The 20,881-nt window shown below is 41.1% G+C and overlaps 1 long non-coding RNA gene across 1 annotated transcript; it reads right to left on the bottom strand.

Annotated features, from left to right (window-relative positions):
• Window positions 1-5,523: 5,523 nt before the first annotated feature.
• Window positions 5,524-20,749, bottom strand: LOC135277726 (uncharacterized). The gene is made up of 3 exons (XR_010345322.1): window positions 20,708-20,749; window positions 20,127-20,331; window positions 5,524-6,215 (listed from the first exon to the last, which is right to left on the bottom strand). It is a non-coding gene; the product is annotated as an uncharacterized LOC135277726 (long non-coding RNA).
• Between the last annotated feature and the right edge of the window lie 132 nt (window positions 20,750-20,881).

Raw genomic sequence — 20,881 nt, 5'->3', positions numbered from 1 at the left:
GGAATACTGCAGGAAGCAATAACTCACTGCTTCCCGAGGAAAACAATCCCATCTTTTGTCACCTCTGCTTGGTAGAAGCTCTTTGTGATCCTGAAGCGATAGCTGACACCTCCTAGCTTCCATTCTAGGGTCCTAGCTCTAGTCCTTAGGGCAGTGATTTTTTAACTATGAGTTGCAACTCGTTAACAAGTCAGTAAACCAATTGAATGGGTATTCACAAGCTTTTTTTTTTTTCAATGAAAAAGAACAGAATAGAAGAGAATAGAAAATATTAAACTGAACACAGTAAGGGTCAATAATACTTTCTGGAATGCCTATTTCAGTTACATATCGGTGTTTGCCCATGTTCTGCATTGAGTTATGACATCTAATTCTTACTGTAGGTAATAGCCAAGCAGCTTTGAAAGCCATTGCCCTGAAGAATTAGCAGACTTGAACTTTCGATGGCCCTTTCAGCGGGAGAAGACCAGTCCGAGTGGCCTCCAAAGCCTTCTCCTCCCAACTCAACACCCCGCTCCTTCCCTTGATTGTACATGATGTGGGTGTCGGTTGCTTTCCCCGCTGCACTCTCTATGCAGCCCCATCAAAGAGTTGTTCTGGGAAATAACAGCTAACAGAATTCTCTAACGCCACATTTCTCTCTCACCAGCAGTTGGTGTACATTTTGTAGTCCTAGTGTTTTTCTGAAAATAGAGACAGGCAAAAAATTGAAGTGAGGAATTCTGCCTTCTCTCTTTAATCCATCAACATTACACCAATGGCCCTAAACAGCAGACATAGACCTTTTTCTGTTTTCTTTGTCCAAATCTCATTGCAGCTGTGATATTCTCTCAAGGTGGACTAAAATCTAATTAGTTGGAGTTTTTGTTTGGTTTTGTTTTTTGGCTGCCACAGAACACTACTGTCTCAGATTAAGATTCCTGTCAACTCAGTCTTGTTCACATAAATTCTCCAAAACCATGTCTATTCCAACCTGTACTTACATAGGAACCTGGCGGGGCAGAAGTTAAATTTTCCCAGTTAAATTGCTTCTGGCTTGGATTCAGTCTATGCCCCTGTTGATACAATTTTGGGTCCTGATGATCTCATCTCCTGTGTACACCTCTCCTCCCGCCCACTTCAGCTTTTGAGCCTTTGGTATAATGGAAAGAGCAATGACTTTGGGTTCTAGGGCTCAAATCCCCAGTCTCTGCCTTCATCTCAGTGTGCCTTCGGGACAGTTATTTAACCTTTCTATAACATAATATCTATCCCACAGTTTTATAAAAATCCAATTAAATGATGATAACTATATACATCTATATCACATCTCATCTGACACGTAGTGGGCACGTAATACATAGTAACCGTGAACAGCAACAACAACAAAATATGTGAACTGAACAAGGGGAAACAAAGCTCTTTACACCACTACAAACGCCCCTGTGGGCTGAGAGTTCCCACGGTCACAACCCTTAAGTACAGCCACTCAAGCAGTTCCCAAGTTTTTTAATTACTTGGGAACCTGCTTATTTTTATTTTTCTTACTCTCAACAACATCCTGAGAAGATTATCAAATGTGTTGAAATCCAAACACAAGGCCAGGCACAATGGCTCATGCCTGTAACCCCAGCACTTTGGAAGTCTGAGGCAGGAGGATCACTTGAGCCCAGGAGTTCAAAACCAGCCTAGGCAACGTAGGGAGACCCTGCCTCACTACAAGTAGAAAAAAAACTAGTCAGGCATGTTGGCACATACCTATAATCTCAGCTTCTTGGGAGGCTGAGTTTTGAGAATTGCTTGGGCCCAGAAGTTTGCAGCTACAGTGAGCTGTGATCATGCCACTGAACTCTAGCCTGGGCAACAAAGCAAGACTCTATGGAAAAGAAAGGAAGGGAGAAGAGAGGGGAGGGGAGGGGAGAGGAAGGGAAGAGAGGGGAGAGGAGAAGGGAAGGAGAGAGGAGGGGAGGGGAGGGGAAGGGAGGGAGAGGAGAAGGGAGGGGAAGGGAGAGGAGGGGAGAGAAAGGGAGGGGAGAGGAGGGGAGGGGAGGAGAAGGGAGGGAGAGGGGAGGGAAGGAGGGGAAGTGGGGGAGGGGGGAAGGAGAGGAGAGAAAGGAGAGGAGGGGAGGAGAGGAGAGCAAGGAGAGGAGAGGAGGGGAGGGGAGGGGAGGAGAGGAGGGGAGGGAAGGGGAGAGGAGGGGAGGGAAGGGGAGAGGAGGGGAGGAGAGGTCCAAACACACAGTTCAGTAGAAGGGGAAAGGAGGGGAAGGGAGAGGAGGGGAGAGGAAGGGAGGGGAAGGAAGGGGAAGGGAGGGGAAGGAAGGGGAAGGGAGGGGAAGGGAGGGGAGGAAAAAGTCCAAATACACAGTTCAGTAGACCTCTCAAGACCCTGGTCCCAAGAACACCAACGAAAAAAGAAAGAGGAAGAAGAGAAGCATTGAGATCAGCCTGGTGAGACCCGTTCCTTGTTGGCCTGTGCCATGTGCTCATGATACCCACATTCTCTACAAAGTCCTCACCAATTAACCCATCCACAATCAATCCCTGTCCAAACTGGCAACATGCTTAACTATCTGTAATCTGTAAAATTAACTTGTTCTCCATCTCTAAAAATGGTGAGATGGGCTCATGGGCACTTTTTTCCCCAGCTCATCTTCATTTCTCTAAGATTCTTTAAATTTCAAAAAGCAATGACTGAGAATCTGATTTGCAAATTGTCCCAGTACCCTGCAACATCATTAATTTATTCCAGAGATCTGAACTCATTAAGAGCAGCCACATGCTTCTCAAAAGCTCACTGGCTTCCATGTCACTGGCCAGGGCTCATTCTTTCTTTGCATTCTGTTCTACCATTCTCCCTGTTGGAGAAAACAGACAAAAGGAAGTCTTGCAGAGTTCGGCCCTCTCCAGACTGCCCAACTACAGTTTTGCCATCAACTCCAAGCTCTAGATCTGCCTCTGTCTTCCCTGAGCTTCTTGCCTGGAACATCATCAAGTCCTTTTTGTTGTCTTTAGAAGTTTTTTGCATGCCTCAGCTCATTCTAGACTTTCACCTTCCCGATACTCCTCTTGTAGTTATTCTTGGTTTGGTGTTTTTTCTCTGTAAACGTCTTTGTAAAACCTGAGCTCATTAAGTCCATCACAGCTACTTTGGCTTCTTTAAATACTTCCAAATTTCCTCCCTCCTCAGAGACTGTCGTGGTTGCAGATACAGAGTTCATTTTTGAGAGCTTTTCACTATCAGGAGAGGTTCTCACATATCACAGAAGTGCACAGTGGGCCTGTTTTCTCTCCGGCCCTATTGATATTTGCCTTCCTAATGGCTTAAGTATGTGTCCAACCACATCAGATTTTCTCTTCTTGCCTACGGAGAACCCCAGGGTGACACTTTCTTCTTTTGGACAGAATACCAGGTATAAAGGAGTGAGCTGCGTGTTGCCTCCTGCCCTTTTTGGAGACCAGTATACAATCCAATGGGCTTATCAGAGAGCTGCTGACTGCAGCTGAGTAAGCTGTAAATTAAAAGTCTGGGATCTTCCTGTTTTGCTTTTCTAAAAGAACCCTTGTGAGTAATAATAATCTGTGTTAGATCTTACTGAGTGCTGATGGTTTTGCCAGGCAATTTTCTAAGAACTCAAAAGGTTTTATTTCATTTAATCCCTCCAATGATGCTTTTGGGCAGGACCTATGATTGCTTCCATTTTACGGATGAGAACACTGAAGCACAGAGAGGTGAAGAAAATGTTCCACAGTCATGGAAGACGTAATGGCAGGGCCAGGACTGGACCTGACCCACTAGTCTATGTCCTTGCCAATCACATCATATGGAGGTAGCCCCAATCTTGTTATTATCCCACTGGTATTTTTACACCTAGCAGGATCCTGTATTTATCTCTATTAAATATTATCCACTGGTCTTTTTATATCTGTGCTGGATCATGTATTTATCTCTGTTATATATTTCCCTGCCAGTTTCACCTAGGACCTAGGGCCTATAAATATCTTCTTGAATTTTGATTGTCTATAAATTCATTGAATACTTCCACTTTTATGCCAGAAATCCTGGCTTTCTGAATCTCCCTCTATTATCCTTCTCATTACTACCCTGACCTTCAATAATTTGTTTGTATGTCTGTGAGTTCCCTGATATAAGGGGCTATTACTTATTCATTTTTGGTGCCTGTTGAATAAATGAATGAACAAATGAATCCCATGTATTCATTCACATTCTTCTCAACTAATAAGAAATGTTGAGTAGGCTGACTCTCAGGAGGAAACAATAGCACCTGGGTTTTTCAAGAGTGATGCTTTCTTTTTCCTGGTGGGGTTGACCTTTTCAAGTAGGCTGCCCGGTGGAGTGTCATAAAACTCCCTCTTCTCACAAACTACCCCACATGCCTGCAATTCCACAGTTAAAGATTTATTCCTTTGACCTATGTCTTGCCAGCCATTTCTACCTTAGTTCCCACTTCCCCAGAGAAAAAGGATTTCCTAGGCCCAAGAGGAAGAAGCTCAAAGGCCATGGAAACAGAGCAGAGGAACCCAGGGGGCCTCAGAGAGGAGCCCAGAGCCAGCACGGTGTACTGACGGTGACTGCGAGCCGCACGATAAAGCCCTCGAGTAAGAAAAGAGAAAAACAGAAGTGTCCTGTTAGATGACCCTCAAAACACTTTCCAAGGAGATGTAGGCTCATCATTTTAAAGCAGAGAAGAAGCTCAAACCAAACCAGCTTCTTTGAAAACGGAAGTCTTTATCAAAGTTATTTTCTTTAAGAAAATAGCCTCAAAGGCCTTGGTGAAACACCTGAGGAATTAGAGCAGATGAGGTCAGTTTAATATGTGTCGTGTGTGTCTATAAAGATGTGAACCGAATTGAACCACACTTATCAGCAAAGTACTGAGTCGGCAGAAGAGCCCAGCTGCACCCCGAAGTGGCCACTTCTGAGCGCCTGTCGACGGCTTCATCTTGGCCCAGTGCCCACCCGTCTTCTCAGCACATTTTTGACTTCCCAGCTCTCCACACTCCATGTTGGTTTAGAAACAAAAGGTTGCTCTTATCTTAAGTGAGCTATTTAGCCCTTATTTAAGCATTTCTTTAAAAAAAAAAAAAAGTTCCATCAGCATGGTGAGGAGCAGCATCCTGGTCTTCCTTTTGCTGCTGACTCTCCAGGGATCTCGGGTCAGCAATTTTAGTTCCCTCTGCCTCAGTTTCTGCATCTGGGCTTAGGAATTAGGGGCAGGGGAGGAGGAAGTGATGGCTACATTAGCAAAATGCTTTCTAACATTTCATTACTCCATTAGCATCTTCCTTCCTTCCCTCCTCACTAGGGTATTTTGAGAACTAATGAGATAATGGTCTGCAAGTGGCTGGAAGCCCCTCAGAGGGAGTTGGTACCTAGGACTCTGGTCTCACTTCCTCCTAAACTAATTCCAGTTATCAACAAAGTGCACACATGTTCAAATCCGAAGTGTGACCTCACATGAGACTCAGCTGCCAAAGCCACACACATTGCCTCACAGCCATCGATCACAAGAGACATCCACGTTATCTACCAGTTTTATTCTAATCTTCAAAGCAAATACATAAAGCAAATATACAGTAATTCTGCATGATCCCAAGAACTGCATGTTTTAAAGTGACAAATAATAATTAAATACATAATGAAAAATCACTCAATTCGGATCTGGAAACAAGAGGCTGCAAAATGTACTTGCAGTAATCGAGCTTTTAAAGATCCAAATTCACATGGAAAAAAATCTATTTGTGTGCAGAATAAGATATTCACAAGGAATCCTCCACTTCCTGTGATGCGTGCCTCTGATAAGGATACCAGAGCAAAGGGAGTTTACTTAGAACTGCATAACTTGAAAGGAAAAAGACCTGGTTCTGTAACAATCTCATAGAGATCAACTTAATTAACTGATCAATTTGGAGAGGGGCAGGTTAGAAAATCCATTCAAGTATCGCTGATGAAATTGACAGGTGAGTTTGGTGCAAATAGGCGGGGAGAGGGGAGAAAGAGAAAGACAGAGAGAAATGAATCTCATGCAAGCAATTCCTTCCAGGTCTCTGGTTGGTAGATTTGGAGGACAGCCCCCTCTCCAGTTTCACAGCTTTGCAAAATTTAACTGTTTCTCTGTGTTCTGCTGAAAAACTTCATTTCAGAATCCTGCAAATGATTTTGTCTTCTGTTCAATTGTGTTAGGAATTTAGAGACTGACATCTAGCAGTGCTGGCTGTGGGAATTAGGGAAATAATGTTAGAGCTATTGAGATTTCCACTTTTCACTCAACAAATAGAAGGGGAAGACTTTAAATATTAGATGGAGGAAATAAAATATGGATAAAGAAGTATTCAGACTAGATCTTTATGGAATAGTAATTGCAAACCCTTTCCAAGTCTTTCTCCTAATTGCGCCTTGAATATTGAGGCTGCCTCTTTTCGTTTCTATGGCTAAATTCATCTCTGTAGCATTATGTCAGGCAAAGAACTATGAACACAAACGGCTCCCATTAGGGCTCTCAGCCCCGGGGTACCGACAGCTGGGCAGTGCTGCAAGTAAACTATTACAAGTAATGGAGAATTGAAGCTTATCAATGATTTATCACACAGAATATAAGCAATATCTCAAGGTTATCACCATAAGCATACCTCTCATTCACACAAATTCCAATTGGATTTTGCTTCTTTTCCTGTCTTTTGGACCACAGATCCACAGAGTTGAATTAATCTACTTTTTAGTGCATGGTACACTCATGGATTCATAAAATGCCCCTTGACAATGCTGTTCTTTTCCCTCCAACTCACTCATCCCCTCTCTCATTCCCCCTCCTCCAGATCCCCTTACTCTTAGCTTTATGTGGATACATGGACATCCTTGAATAATATATAATATTACTTTGTGTGTGCATGTTTAATGTCTAATTTACAAAAGGCAGTGGGCTATAAATCTCATTCTGTTACTTTTTTCATCCAGCTCTGTTTTCTGGAATCTCCCCTTGCTGCTATATTGAAATCTAATCATTATTGCAGACTGCCTTACATCCAGCACAGTTGCGCCCTCCTTTGCCCTAGGGATGGACACCTCCGTTGACTCTACCACACACACACACATAAACGGTGCCGCAAGGACCACCCACGGAGATGTCCCCTCACAGATTTGCGCAGGTCTGTCTCTGGGGGCTGCATTAGGGGTGAGAATGCTGAAGCATAGGATATTACACTCCCGCCAGCAGTGTTGGGGTTCTCTCTTCCCCCACATCCCGTTCAGCACTTGATATTAATAAGGTTTTCAATTTCTGTCAATCTAATTATTTTAAAGTGGATCGTGCTATAATTTAAATTTGCATTTCTCTGATTACCAGTGAAGTGAGTTTCTCTTCACATGCTTAATAGCAATTTGGGTTTCTCCTTCTACAAACTGCCTGTATTCTTTTCCCATATAGCTTTTATGTGAGTTTCCAAGCCTTTTCTTGCCAACCTGCAGGAGTTCCTTGGGGCATTAATTCCTTATTGATTTTAGACACTGCAAACATCTTTCTCCATGCCATCGGGCAGGTAGGTTAACTGTTTTGAACTGAAATCTTTAATTTTGAGATAGACCCATCAATTTTCCCCTTATGGTTTATGTTGTTTGGGTCTTGGTTAAGAAATATGCAGCAAACTCCAAAACCACAAAGATAGATGCTTACAGAATCTTCTGTAAGATTTGTGCTTTTCCCTTCATACTTGGGTCCGTAGTCCATTTGAAATTTATTTTTGTCTATATTGAGAGGTAGGCATCCAGCTTTGTTTTTTTCCACAGTGAGTCATTTATCCCAACACTATTCACTAAGTGATCCAGCTTCCTCCCACGGATTTGGGAAATGGTTCTATTATATACCAGTTTCCCATGGATACATGATTGGGTGTCCAGGTGCGTATTCTATTTTTTGGTCAGTTTGTCCATTTCTGCACCACTACCCCGCAGTTTTATTGTGGTAGTATTGAAATATGTCTTAGCTAATGTGTTTTCTTAAGTGGGAGAGAAGGGTGGGGTTATATTAGTGGACTGGGAATGGTACAGAACCCCACAGCCTCTCTTGTCCGTGTCGGAGCCCATTATTCCCATATTAGGTCACTCATGGGGGGAGATCCTACATGGAAATTTCATCCACAATCTATGTCATATGGGGTGGGGAGAGCTGAAACATCTAAGAGGTCCCCTGTTTGCTCTGCACATATCCTGGAATTTGCTTTCAAAATAAGAAAGAGTGTCAATTTTTTTTTTACTCTTTCTTGAAAGTTAATACCTTAAGAACCTAAACACCATTCTTCTGTGGAAATTACAGAGCTTTAGGAAAAATTGCATTGGATCACCAGGAGTTCCTAAGGAGGTAACGTGTATGCAGCAATTGAGGGGCAAAGTGGTTAATAATTAGCCTCGCTCCAACAGCTACTAACTAGTTTTACTAATCTGTAGTGGAGCTGAAACTAGAACCCAGATCTCCTGCGGTTCCTCCTCAACTTTACAAATACGTGTCTAATGCTCCCTGTGTGCCAGGCATCGTTACATGGAGTAGAAAAATAAATAAATAGACATGGTCTCTGTCTACGTATTATTCAATCAGTGACTTGCCTGGACCCTGGCTTTGTACCCTGAATCATGGAAGAATGGACCTATTATGAAGTTATGAAGATATTTAGTCTATCCTATCAGTGAGAGGTCAATTCAAATACATTTTACATAGACCGGCTGACAATCAGCTAAAAATTCGAAAGACACTCTGTGGTGGTGGATTAACTGGCCAAATACGACCTAGTGTATCACTCAGATGAAACAAAATGGTACGCCAGAAATGTCCTTCCAGAACTGGAATTAAACTGAAGCTACGTGAGGGTTTCTGGACACTCAACAGTTGACCTGTTTCCAGCTAAGAGAGAAGACAGAATATTCAGGCTCAGGAAAGAAAGAAAGAGAGAGGGAGGGAGGAAGGGAGAGAGGAAGAAAAAGAGGGAAGGAGAAAGGAGGGAGAGAGGAAAGAAGGGAGAGAAGGAAAAGGAAATGAAAAAGCTGATGCTCAGTTGAGAATACCTAGGAAAAAGGCAGGACAAGATGGGGACCGACAGCCGGAAAGTCTTCTCCTTTCCTCCTCTCTGACTTCACCAGAATCTCATTTTGGGCCTGAATTGCTTGTGAGTAAATATCAGCAATTAACCAGCATAAATAAGGTGTGGCTGACACATAGAATATGTTCCATAATTATCAGCATGTTTAAAAGTAGACGAATATCTCTTAGAAATAATGAAAATGGAACCAAGGAGTACATCAAGCTTTCATTTGCAAGTGTGAAATAAACTGATCATTGTTTACATTGTCTATTTATTTTTGTTTTCCCTACAGCCAAATTCCTGAAGGAATTTTCTCATTAAAAAAAAATCCAGGTGTTGTTTATCATAGCAAAAATAAAATAAAAGTAAATATAAGAAAAAGAAAACTGCCCTAAAGTTTGGTTAAAGAAATTTCAACATATTCATATTTTGGAATTCTACTGTCTTCATAATTATCCAAAATCATGTGGTGGGTTAAGAGTAACAAAGAAAGATATTTAGAGTTCATGAAATTTAAAAAGCAGGTTAGATGGTGATATAATTTATTATTGAAGAATTCAGAGCCTAGAGGCAGACAACTTGGGTTCAACTCCCACTTCTTCCACTTCAGTAGCTGCCAGGCTTTCGGCAATATTTGTAATCTCTTCCTGTGTCAGTTTCCTCACCTGGAAAATGTCAATAGAAATTAAATTTTCTGCATAGGGTTCTTGAGACAGTTTAATGAATCAATTAATACATGGCAAAGCAATCTGAACAGTGCCGATAGATGTTGGTTATGGTGATTATTATTAGAACAGTATCATCTCATGCCTTCCTATTTATATAGAGAAATGTCTGTAAAGATCTACTATAAAATGTTTATCTCTGGAAGGTGAGAATATGGATTTTTTTTCTTCTTTCTGCTTATCTGCATTTTGCTAATTTTCCCAGACATGAAAATACGTTGATTTTCTAATCAGGAGCAACAATTTGTGAAAAAAGATCTATGAGATGGGTAGAGGCGGGGAAGAATGGCACATCCATGCCATCAAGAGCTCCCTGCTAATAAATAGCACAAGATGGTGCTGGGTTGCTTAACATCCCCAAATAAGTAGGGGGTGTGGGGCTGAGGAAGGGAATAAAGGAACATTGGAGAGAGTGACATTCTCCTCCTCGTTTTTTATCTCACACTCAAGGTTAAGGTTCAATACAGCAGCAAAGTGAATAAAGAAATGAAGTGCTGTGAGAGGTCGTGGGGACAAACATCAAGTGGCTCTGGAGTTTTGAAAGGCATTGGATAATTTCACCACCATTAATAACATCTGCAGTCCTGCCAAGCAGGCTAATGGCAAGCGTAATTAGAGCCTGTGCTCTAAGACAGATGACTGCCTGTCAGAACAGGAGAGCAGGTCCATCCCAGGGGCCACTGCCCAGAGGTAGTCAAGGCCAGGAGGGGGCAGGGCCTTGTCAGGAAGGACACTACCCGATCGCAGGAAAGAGATGACCCGGACTGGCCTCTGTGGGCAGATTCTTAGCTCACAAAGGAAATAGAGGGTTTCGGGAAGTTCAAGGCTTGGGTCTAAATATAAAGCTGGTCCATACTAATACCCTGCCATAAAATATTTTCATACTTCACATATCCAGGATTTAGGCTTACAGAGAGACATTCAGTTCAAAGAAGTTGTGAAATCAAGTTGTGTTATTAACCAGTGATCACCCAGCCATCATTATGCATTCACAGAGTGATTTTCTAGTCACTCAGACTCAGAAGGGGCCAGTTGAAGACTTAATCTTTCTTCATGGACAAGGAAAGCAATAGGTTTAACATGAACATTTTGGTCTTTCCTTGTCTCTAAACCAAATTAAGTTGTTCGGTTTTTTAAATAAAGATGACTAATGTATTTTTTTTCTAAAGGTTTTGTCACGAAACACAAAGATTTGTTTTTGAAGTGAAGATTTCTATCTGGATGCATCTCAAAATGAATCCTTCTATCCACGAGATGGTTCCCTACCGAGGATGCCAAAGAGAAACATTTGCAATGTTTTTGGTTTAGGTATTTGTCCCAATAATTTCACTTAGGCAAAAGTATATCAAATGATTATTTCAGTAGACTTCTATACAAGTTTACTTGTTTGGAGATAGACCCCCCCAATGCAATGCTGCACAATGCTAAAAGACACCTAACGACTTCCATTTATACATTTCAGATTGAATAAGAGTGTTGTATTAGTCTGTTCTCATACTGCTAATAAAGACATACCTGAGACTGAGTAATTTATAAAGAAAAAGAAGTTTACTGGACTTACAGTTTCACATGGATGAGGAGGCCTCACAATCACGGCAGGAGGCGAAGGAAGAGCAAAGGCACATCTTCCATGGCGGCAGACAAGAGAGCATGAGCAGGAGAACTGCCCTTTATAAAACTATCAGATCTCATGAGACTCATTCATTATCATGAGAACAGCACAGGAAAAGCCACCCCCATAATTCAATTTCCCCCCACCATGTCCCTCCCACAACATGTGGGGATTATGGGAAATAAAATTCAAGATGAGATTTGGGTGGAAACACAGCCAAACCAGACAGTGTTTATCATATATTTCTCCTGGAATCCCTCTAAGATGATAGAAAAAGAATTGAAGATGTTTGAGATCACACACATTAAAAAGAAAAGGAAAGAAAAGAAAAGGAGATGAGAGAAGACTACAGACACCAATTAAACTTTACAAGCTGGATGAGACCTGGAACTGTCTTTTTTAGCAGTATGACACACTAGACATTATGGCAAGCTCTATTGCCCAAATATGCTGAGATCCTTGTTAAAGTACATTCAGCAAATGTAAAGAGATGAGGTGGGAACTATGAGAGAGAGGTTAATAAAACTGGAAGACAAAGTGAGAAGTGTGTGATAAAGCCTTACAAAGAGATAATGAAGAAAATGGAGGAGGTGTAAATGTTCCTGAACAAATGAAAAATATCCATCTACTGATCCAGGAAATAATCCATCTTGGATGAAATTCACTAATATTAGTAATGTGCTACTTTTTTTAGTTGACAGTGTATTCATTAGTATTCATTTTATTATTAGGCTTTTAGCATATAGATACAGCAGGTGTACTCTTTTGAATGTCTTACAAATTACATACTATAACAAATTAAAGTATTTGCATAAGTGCTGAGTTATGCTTCAGCTTTATGAACTTTGCTAAGCTCGCATAAAAAGATCCAACAACAAGTTAGTCTGTGAGAGTGTAGTCTTAGAGGTTACTAATTTTGCCCCCCCTGGTTTTCTGTTTTCTCCTTTCAGAACCCCTGTTACTTGCATGTTAGATTTCTTGATTGATAATATATTTTCTTATATTTTCTCTGTAATTTTCTATCTTTTTAATTATGTTTCCTAAAAGTATTCTTCAATATTTATCTCCAATCCCTTCTATTAAGTTTTTACATGTCTGCTATGATGTCTGAATGTCTTTAAATGTCTGAATTTCATCTAAGATGGGTTGTTTCCTGGATCAGTAGATTGATACTTTTCACTAGTCCAATAACATTTACATTTTCTCCATTTTCTGTATTATCTCTTTATAAGACCCTGGAAAGTCTTGGAGATTGGAAGCACCACATACACCAGAAGACTGGGATGAGTGGTGTGGCTGGAAACTAGAAGACTGGTTAAAAGTCTGTATAAGGAGTAATTGAGCCTGGATCCTTTCCCTCCGTATACTAAGTAAGATGGCTTTTCCTCCTCTATTCCAAAAGACTGTAAATTTTGTCTCAGGAGAAACTGAGTTGAAAGAGGTCTAACCTTGATACCAAACAGCTGAAATCACACTGGATTTGGTGACACCTTTGCTCTGATTCCCACACATATTTATTAGTAGTATTACCACTCCAACCCTAATTCCCAGAAAGCAGATTAGAAATTTGGTCTCTGGAGAAAAAGACTGACAACTGACCCCTTCCCCGAAATCTAAGGACCCTTATTTCTAGCAGTTCCCCAATGCAACCAGCAAGTCCCCACTATTCATCCTATTGTGAAGAAAGTCTACCTCTTCATAAGCCTTATCACTCTCCTACCCAGTTTCCAGTCATCTCTTCTGTGCCCTAGTCTGAAATGTAAAGAGATGGCCATCTGTTAACAGACATTTGATGAAAGCTCCCAATATGAAAGCCATTTGCCAAAACAAACAATGAGGGTAAGGGAAGAAAGTAGGAGGGAATAGGAACAAGGCAAGAACCGAGAAAACTACGATGGTAACAAACTATAATTAATATTGAAAGATAAGGGATAACATTGCATCTATGAAGCAAGAATTAAATGTTATAAAATGAAACATCCAGAGAAAGAGAAATAGTTTTTTTAAAATTAGAAACATCATGGCAGACATTTAAAAATTCAATAGAAGAAACTGGATGATAAAAGTTGAAGAACTCTTTCAGGAAATAGAATTTGAAAGACAGAAAATTGCAAAGAAAAGAAAAGAAAATATGACTTATCTATCAAGAGGTCCAACATACAAGTAATAGGGGTTCCAAAAGGAAAAAACAGAAAACCAAGGAGGGCCAAAATTATGAAACACAAATTCCCCACATTTAAGGGTACATGTTTTCAGATGGAAAAGGACCCTTGAGCAGCAAGTAAAATGAGTAATAAAAAGATCCACAAGTCACATTGAGTGAAATGTCAATATAACAGGGATAAAGAGAAGACCTTAAAACAGATGGTGTAGGGAGTAGAGGGAAGAGGTCATACATAAAAAATTAGAAATAAGAATGTTATTAAACTTTCAACAGCCACAGTAAAACCACACAGTGGAGTTTTATAATTAATATTGAAAGATAAGGGATATTTTTATATCCCTTAGGTTTATATATTAAACCTCACAGTGGAGTGATGCTTTCAAAAAAAACAAACAAAAAAATTATTTCTCACCTATAGTTATACACCCAGCCAAATCCTCAATCAAATATGAGAATAGAATGAAGGCTTATTCAAACAGGCAAGTTTATTTTGCATGCATTCCTCCTCAAAAAATCTTATGTCCCAATAAAACAGTAAGTCAATAAAGTAAACCAAGATGGGAACTAAGAAAAAGTAGAGTCTAAAGTTGTAGAGACATAAAGAGAATCCCCAGGGTGATGAGAAATCAAGCAGTAGAAACAGAGGCATGTTATTTAAAAATTTAAGAATTACTATAAGAAGGGAAAAAACCCAGCCAAAACACTTGAAAGTGGTTGCCTCAGGAGAATATAACTTGGAGTCAGGAAGGGGTAGGGTCTACTATTTGATTTTTCAGATCTATATGCATATATTACTTTAAAACATTTAAGTTAAGAAAAATGTATCTCAAAACTAATCTAGAACACTCTGGAGCCTAGTTGTTTTTTTTTAAGCGTCAGCTACAGTTTATTTTTATGCGTTTCAGTTTTTAATTTAAGCAACGAAGCACAGAGAAAAATTGGAAACAGTAAAGAAATGAGAAAAAGAGAAACCACATTATCCATAATCCTCCAGCTATGTGTGACCATTTGAATCATTTTCCTTTCAATATTTTCATATAGTTGTAGTCATGGCTTCCATATAATTATATTCTGCTTTTTTTCTCCCACATTATACCATGATCAATTTCCAGCTTGCTACATAGCATTGTAATCATCTTTCTTAATGGCTTGACAAGTCTTTTGGATCTGACTGTCACATTTAACAAAATAGGTTACCTCTGTATTAGTCAGGGTTCTCCAGAGAAACAGAACTAATAGGAGGTATGCCTATATAAATATACATACACACACACACACACACACTCACTCACACACACACATTTATTATGAGGAATTGGCTCATGTGATTATTGAGGCTGAGCAGATCAAAGCCCGTGATCTGCTGTCTGCAAACTGGAGACCAACAGTCTAATTCTAGTCCAAGTCCGAAGGCCTGAGAACCAGAGGCTGAGGGTGTAAATCCCAGTCCAAGGGCAGGAGAAGACTGATGTCCCCGCTCAAGTACGTGCCAGGAGGCAAAGGGGCAAATTTCTCCTCCCTCTGCCTTTTGTTCTGTTCAGGCCCTCAAGGAATTGGCTGATGCTCACCCACACCGAGCAAGATCTACTTTACTAAATCCACCGATTCAAATGCTAATTTCATCCCGAAATACCCTCAACAATATGCTTAGAAATAGCGTTAATCTGGACACTCTGTGGCCAAGTCAAGTCGACTCATAAAATTCACCATCCCAGCCCCTTCTCCCCCTCACATGGTCCTTTTTTCCTGCTTTTCAGAAACTCCTAGCATGTGCTCCTCCATGGGCCTCGGCCCCAGGATGCTCCTCCTCGCCATCACCATTCAAGAAGCAGCTTAAATACAACTCCTAAAAGACCTTTCATGACCCTTGGCCTCCAGTAGGTCCCTTTCTTTCACACCTGTTTTCATCATGGCAGTTTTCACTTCCTGACATCGTCTTTCTTATTTCTTAATTTGTTTATCTAGGGCCCGTCTCCCTCAATCGATTGTAAACTCCATGGATGCGGAAATTATCTTTCCATTTCCCCACTCTATGACCAGCACAGAGAACAGAGCTTGGCATAGAAAGCACTCAGTAAATATTTGAGAAGGCAGGGAATGAATAAGTGACTGAATAATGAATGGATGAAATGCTAACTGCCCAGGGCACAGAGGGAAACCTGAGGCTGAACAGGAATAACGGAGAGTTTGTTAAGCAGGGAGTCAAGAGATCTGCTTCCTGTCTTGGCTCTGCCACTCATCAGGTGCAAAACTTGGAGTAAGACACACTGAACTTCTCTGTGCCTGGCTTTCTCACCTGTGAAATGAGCAGGCCAGAGTAGGTGGCCTCCATCATCTGTTTTGACAGTAAGTACTGAGGTCTGCCTCTTTGCAAGTCCTCATTTTGCTGAAGATTTGTGTGGTGACTTTTGGAGAATAACTTTAGTTTGGCTTCCCAGGAAGGTGAATGAGTAGAAATTTTAGTCTAACAAATATATCTCTCCTTTTTTTTTTTTGCCTTGCCTGACAACCAGCAATTAGTCTTAAGATTTCTTCACTCTATCTTTTGTAAGAGAGAGTAACTGACTCATCAATTAGGTAAAAGAAGCAGCCTGAAGCTGGAGGGTGCCCTCACAAGAAACTTCCTTGATAGATGATGATCCTTTAGGGAAATAGTAGAGAATGCTGACTGACAGCACATAGTCTGATGTCAGACAAACTTCGTTATAAGTAATCTCCATGCAGGAACCTGGACAGGTCACTTAGGCAGTTATAAGTAATGTCCATGCAGGAACCTGGACAGGTCACTTAGGCAAGAGAAGGTTGTAGAGCAGTGCCGAATACTAGAGCCAGACTGTAGGTGGTTGAGTCCTAGCTCTGCCACTTGCTGGCTGTGAAACCTCTCATGTTTCAGGTTCCCATCTGAAAATGGAGATAAGAAAGTGCCCAATTTATAAAGTTACTGTGAGGAGCAACGAACTCCAAATGCATAAAACCCCTTAGTCAGCGGGCGCTGAGAGCACACAGAGTCACCACTCTTTGGGTTTGCTGTTATTGTTGTGCTGTCATTACTTAATTTATCTAGGTCTGTTTCTTCATTCATTCATCAATGAATATTTACCAAGTGCTTTTGAAGAGGCATATATCACTTCATTAACTTAAGATGAGACTTCTGGGTCTCAATTATAAAATCATTAGCCTATAACTCTGGGATGAAGTGTGCTAATATCTCTTGCAGTCATTCTCAGACATGCCCCCCTGGCAGTACATCTTGGAGAGAACTGCCTTCTGGCTGTGCCAGTCATCCAGGGGAGCACGGCTCACCCTCGACGTGCACGCCTCCCCTCTGTCGTCCCACCAGAGGTCGGACCTCACTGTGCTCAGAGTCAACTCTTCTGACTCCCAGTCTGGGCCAGAACAAGAAGGGCAGGTAAATGACAGAGCGAAGGGGAAGAGAAACTCAGAGGTAGAAATGGAGGCACTCCAAAAAAGAAAGAGAGACGTGACAAGGCACTAGAAAATGTTTCCTCCTAACATATACAGCAATAGGCAGATGAGGTTTGGATCTAATGTTCATCTCTGCCCTCACTTGCTCTGTCGTCTCCCTCAGAGATGTGGGTCCATGACAGTGGATGAAATTGGAAAATGTATAGAAGTAAATAATGGCAGCTTTAAAGAAAGGACTATCAGAGTCGCTAACAGCATATTGATGCACTTGCCTATGGAAGAATTAAATTTAAAGTTCACAAATAAATGAAGGTAGATCTTGAGATTATAGCTATTGAATAATCCTTGGATCAATAACTGACGCCTATCTTTGCAGAGTCTTTCCATTTCTCCTGGTCCATATTCAAAATTAACATTTATGATCATGGTCTGTCCAACTGCCTTAATAGGACTTCAGAAGGAATTTATAACCTTCTCCTGCAAGCCCAGTCTTCTTCCATGGTCTCTAAATTCATCCAAATAAGGCATATATCCTGGGAGTTTTATTCTTCACACTCCTACTCTCTCAACATATCCAAACATCAGCAAATCTTTCTAATCTTAGCACACAAATATCTCTCAAATCTGTGAATATTGCTTAATTTGAAATAGTTATGTTTAGGATGTTCAAAAACATAAATTAAAAAATGAAATCTAGAAAAATGAATAAGACATAATTAAGCAAAACAGGTGACTCTATAACAAGAAAAGGTGGTTAGAAAAAAGAACTAGATAAAAACATCAGAAACAAAAAGTATCATAAAATATACAAAATCAGGAGACGCAATAAAACCTAGCCTGACTACAGTCATGATGACAATTAGTAAGTTGAAAGATAGTACTGAAGAATTCGTGCAGAATACAACACAGAAACAAAGAAACGCAGAGTAGAGAGATGACTTCAGAGGCACGGTGTGGTAGCTTTCCTGCAAAGATGGCCACCATTAATTCCATCTCTCTCCATACGCACAGGCTACTCCCCTCCTCTGGAATCTGGGCTGGCCATATGATATTTTTGACCAAGAGAATGTGGTAGGGGTGATATTTGGGGCTTCTGTGGCTAGGTCTTAAAAATTTATGCAGATTCTGCCCGGAAACTCCCTCTCAGAAGCCAGTAATCAAACTACGAGAAGACTGAGCTACATGGGGAGCTGAGTAAGACCTATGGAAAGTCAACATGTAGGTGTGCCAATGGATGACCCCAGCTGAGCTCCCACCCATGGCATCATCAACTGTCAGGTATTTTGGGCCCGTGAGCCATCTTGGATGTCCAACCCAGTCAAGCTTCCAGATGACTTCGCTCCAACTGGCATCTGGCCTCAACTGCATGAGAGGCCCCAAGTGAGAACAACTTAGCCAAGTCTAATCACACCATGGGACCATGAGAAATAACAATACATTATTGTTTTAAGTCACATTTTGGTGTGGTTTGTGGTACAGCACTAGATAATCAGAACCTATCAAGAATAGAATGAGAAGTTCTAATTAACAATTAACAGGAAGTCCAGAAGAAAATTTTAAAAATGGCAGAAAAATTATGTTCAAGAATATTCAAGAATTTTCCAGAATGGAGAAAGACATGAGTTCTCAGCATGAAAACACACACTTCATAAGTCAAGCAGAATAAATAAAAATAAATCCACACCTAGTCACATTGTTATGAAGTTACAAAGCTTAAAAGCTAACATATAAAAAAGGCAGGTCACCTACAGAGTAATGACAACTGAAATGGCAGCAGACTTCTCATCAGCATCAGGAGATGCATGATGGCAGGAGAGCAATATTTTCAGGGTTGGAAGAAGCGAACTGTCAATCTATAATTCTGTACTCATCTACTTCCTCATTTGAGTGAAAGCATAGAAAAGACATTTTAAGAGATGCAAAAACTCAGGGAGCTGCCTTGCTGTTCCCTCAATAAAAGATTTAATTCTACAAGAAGAAATAGGAGTTTAAAAAGAAAAATGCATCTGTGCAACAGAAGGCAAACCTAAAGCACAAAGTAACTTATTGCAGAATGAAGCAGAGAGTATAATACTGTTTAAGCAATATTTAAACCCCTGCCAAAAGACTATGTATTGTTTATTAAAATCTCCACATATAGTAAAGTGAGAAACATGGACAGAAATGATACCGACCAGCTTCAGGACAATGGCAGCCACAGGAGAGAGGACAAAGAGAATGGAATTGAGAGGAACACACAAAAGGCTCCAACTATATCTGTAACACCTGTAACTTTTACTGTTTGAACTCTTGTTATCTCTACTCAGGATCTGAACAGATTCCAGTGAAACAATGTCCATTGTGAACTTCTAAAACCTGGCTGGGACCCTAGCTTCTAAAAGGGGTTTTGAGTTGTAACAGCAACAAGTCGGCTGCTTTCCATGGTGATCTCTAGGCCACTGTATCTGATGGCTGAACTTCAGGACGACAAGGTGAATTGTTCCCCTTATCTCGCCTTGCTTTACAGGACAGGGTTATCAGGAGGGGAATCAAGTTTTTTTCCCTCCCTTCTGGTATTTCCTACTGTACATGATGCCAGAGGCGATGACAATGCTAAAAACTAATAAACTGTATGTAGACGCCTTTCTTTCTGGTACAACAAACACAGGTTATGAGTTTCTCTCCCTCTTTTAATCCTTGCTTAAAGTCTTTCTTCTTCCTCGCCTCTGGAATTCGGCACTTGCCTTGCTAAGGCCTCTGATTCAGCACCTGCCTTCCTAAAGGCCTCTGCCTTTTGTTCTGGCCTGAAGCACAAACTTCAGTGGCAACCTCCTTGTTTAGGGCATGCTTTCTCATCCTTTCTGTTTCTCCTTCCCTGTGTCTGTCCCTCCCTCCCTTTCCCTTCTTCACACCCTATCTCCCTCCCCCAAACCCAGTTTATTTGTCTGAAATTGCCAATACAGCATTTCCCCACTGACAGTGGCAACCTGAGTTATGGATTCTGAGTTTCCGGTTCACTGCCCAAACGACTCAGGGCATTTATTTCATGGGTCTCTTCCAGGTGGAACAGGTAGGGAGAGATGCTGAATAACTGACTTGCCAGAGTGTATTCATAATACGAGTTCCCTTTGCATAGACTCATGGGACTTACATAATTAAGTGCATGTAAGTCTTCTCCGATTGGTGGTGTTGGTCCCCGGTTTGGGGATGTCAGAGAGAGCTGACAGGTGGCATAAAAGGGAGGCAGGCTTGCCAGGTATCTGCACCCCTCTTTTGGCCTCCCTCTTCCAGGGATCTTCGCTACTGCCTCCAAGGCTCCACCAGCCAGGGGACCAGGCCTTGAGCATCTCACGCTCCTGGGAGGAGAAAGGTAGGAAGCAGAAATGTTCTCGCCTTATGCTGCATATCTAAAAGCAAATTACCTTAGCTCGAAACTTAAAAAAGATACTCCTATATATGAACAGCACCCATCAATTGCTGGCAAATTATCACCTTCTCCCTTCAGAAACACATATCCAGCCTTAATTCATGATCTTTGACTTAAGAAGTAAGAACCCGCAGAAGGACTTTCAGATGCAGATTCCAGTTACTTTTGCCACAAATTACTATAGGATGGTAGGTGACCTTCAACACAAATAATTCCTCAGTTTAGCCTGAAACTACCAGAGAATATGTGAATAAATACAATACCTGTCTCCAACAGCTCAGCTCTCTTTGGCTCTGCCATCTCACCTGTAGCTGTGTTGTTGCTAAGCCCTGGGTGGAAGGAGAGAGCTGGATGGAACCATCCCTGCCTGGCTGTGTGGGATTGAACAAACCACCTTCCCTCTGCACTGGGATGTGTTTCTCAGCTGTAAAATAAAAATTAAACTGAATTATTTCTAAGATCTCTTCCACGTTTAAAAT

Source organism: Aotus nancymaae, unplaced genomic scaffold (assembly GCF_030222135.1).
Source record: "Aotus nancymaae isolate 86718 unplaced genomic scaffold, 86718_ANA_hifiasm-v0.15.2.pri h1tg000033l, whole genome shotgun sequence".
Taxonomy (NCBI): domain Eukaryota; kingdom Metazoa; phylum Chordata; class Mammalia; order Primates; family Aotidae; genus Aotus; species Aotus nancymaae.
The sequence above is the reverse complement of the archived record's forward strand: the minus strand, read 5'-3'. Positions and strand labels throughout refer to the sequence as shown.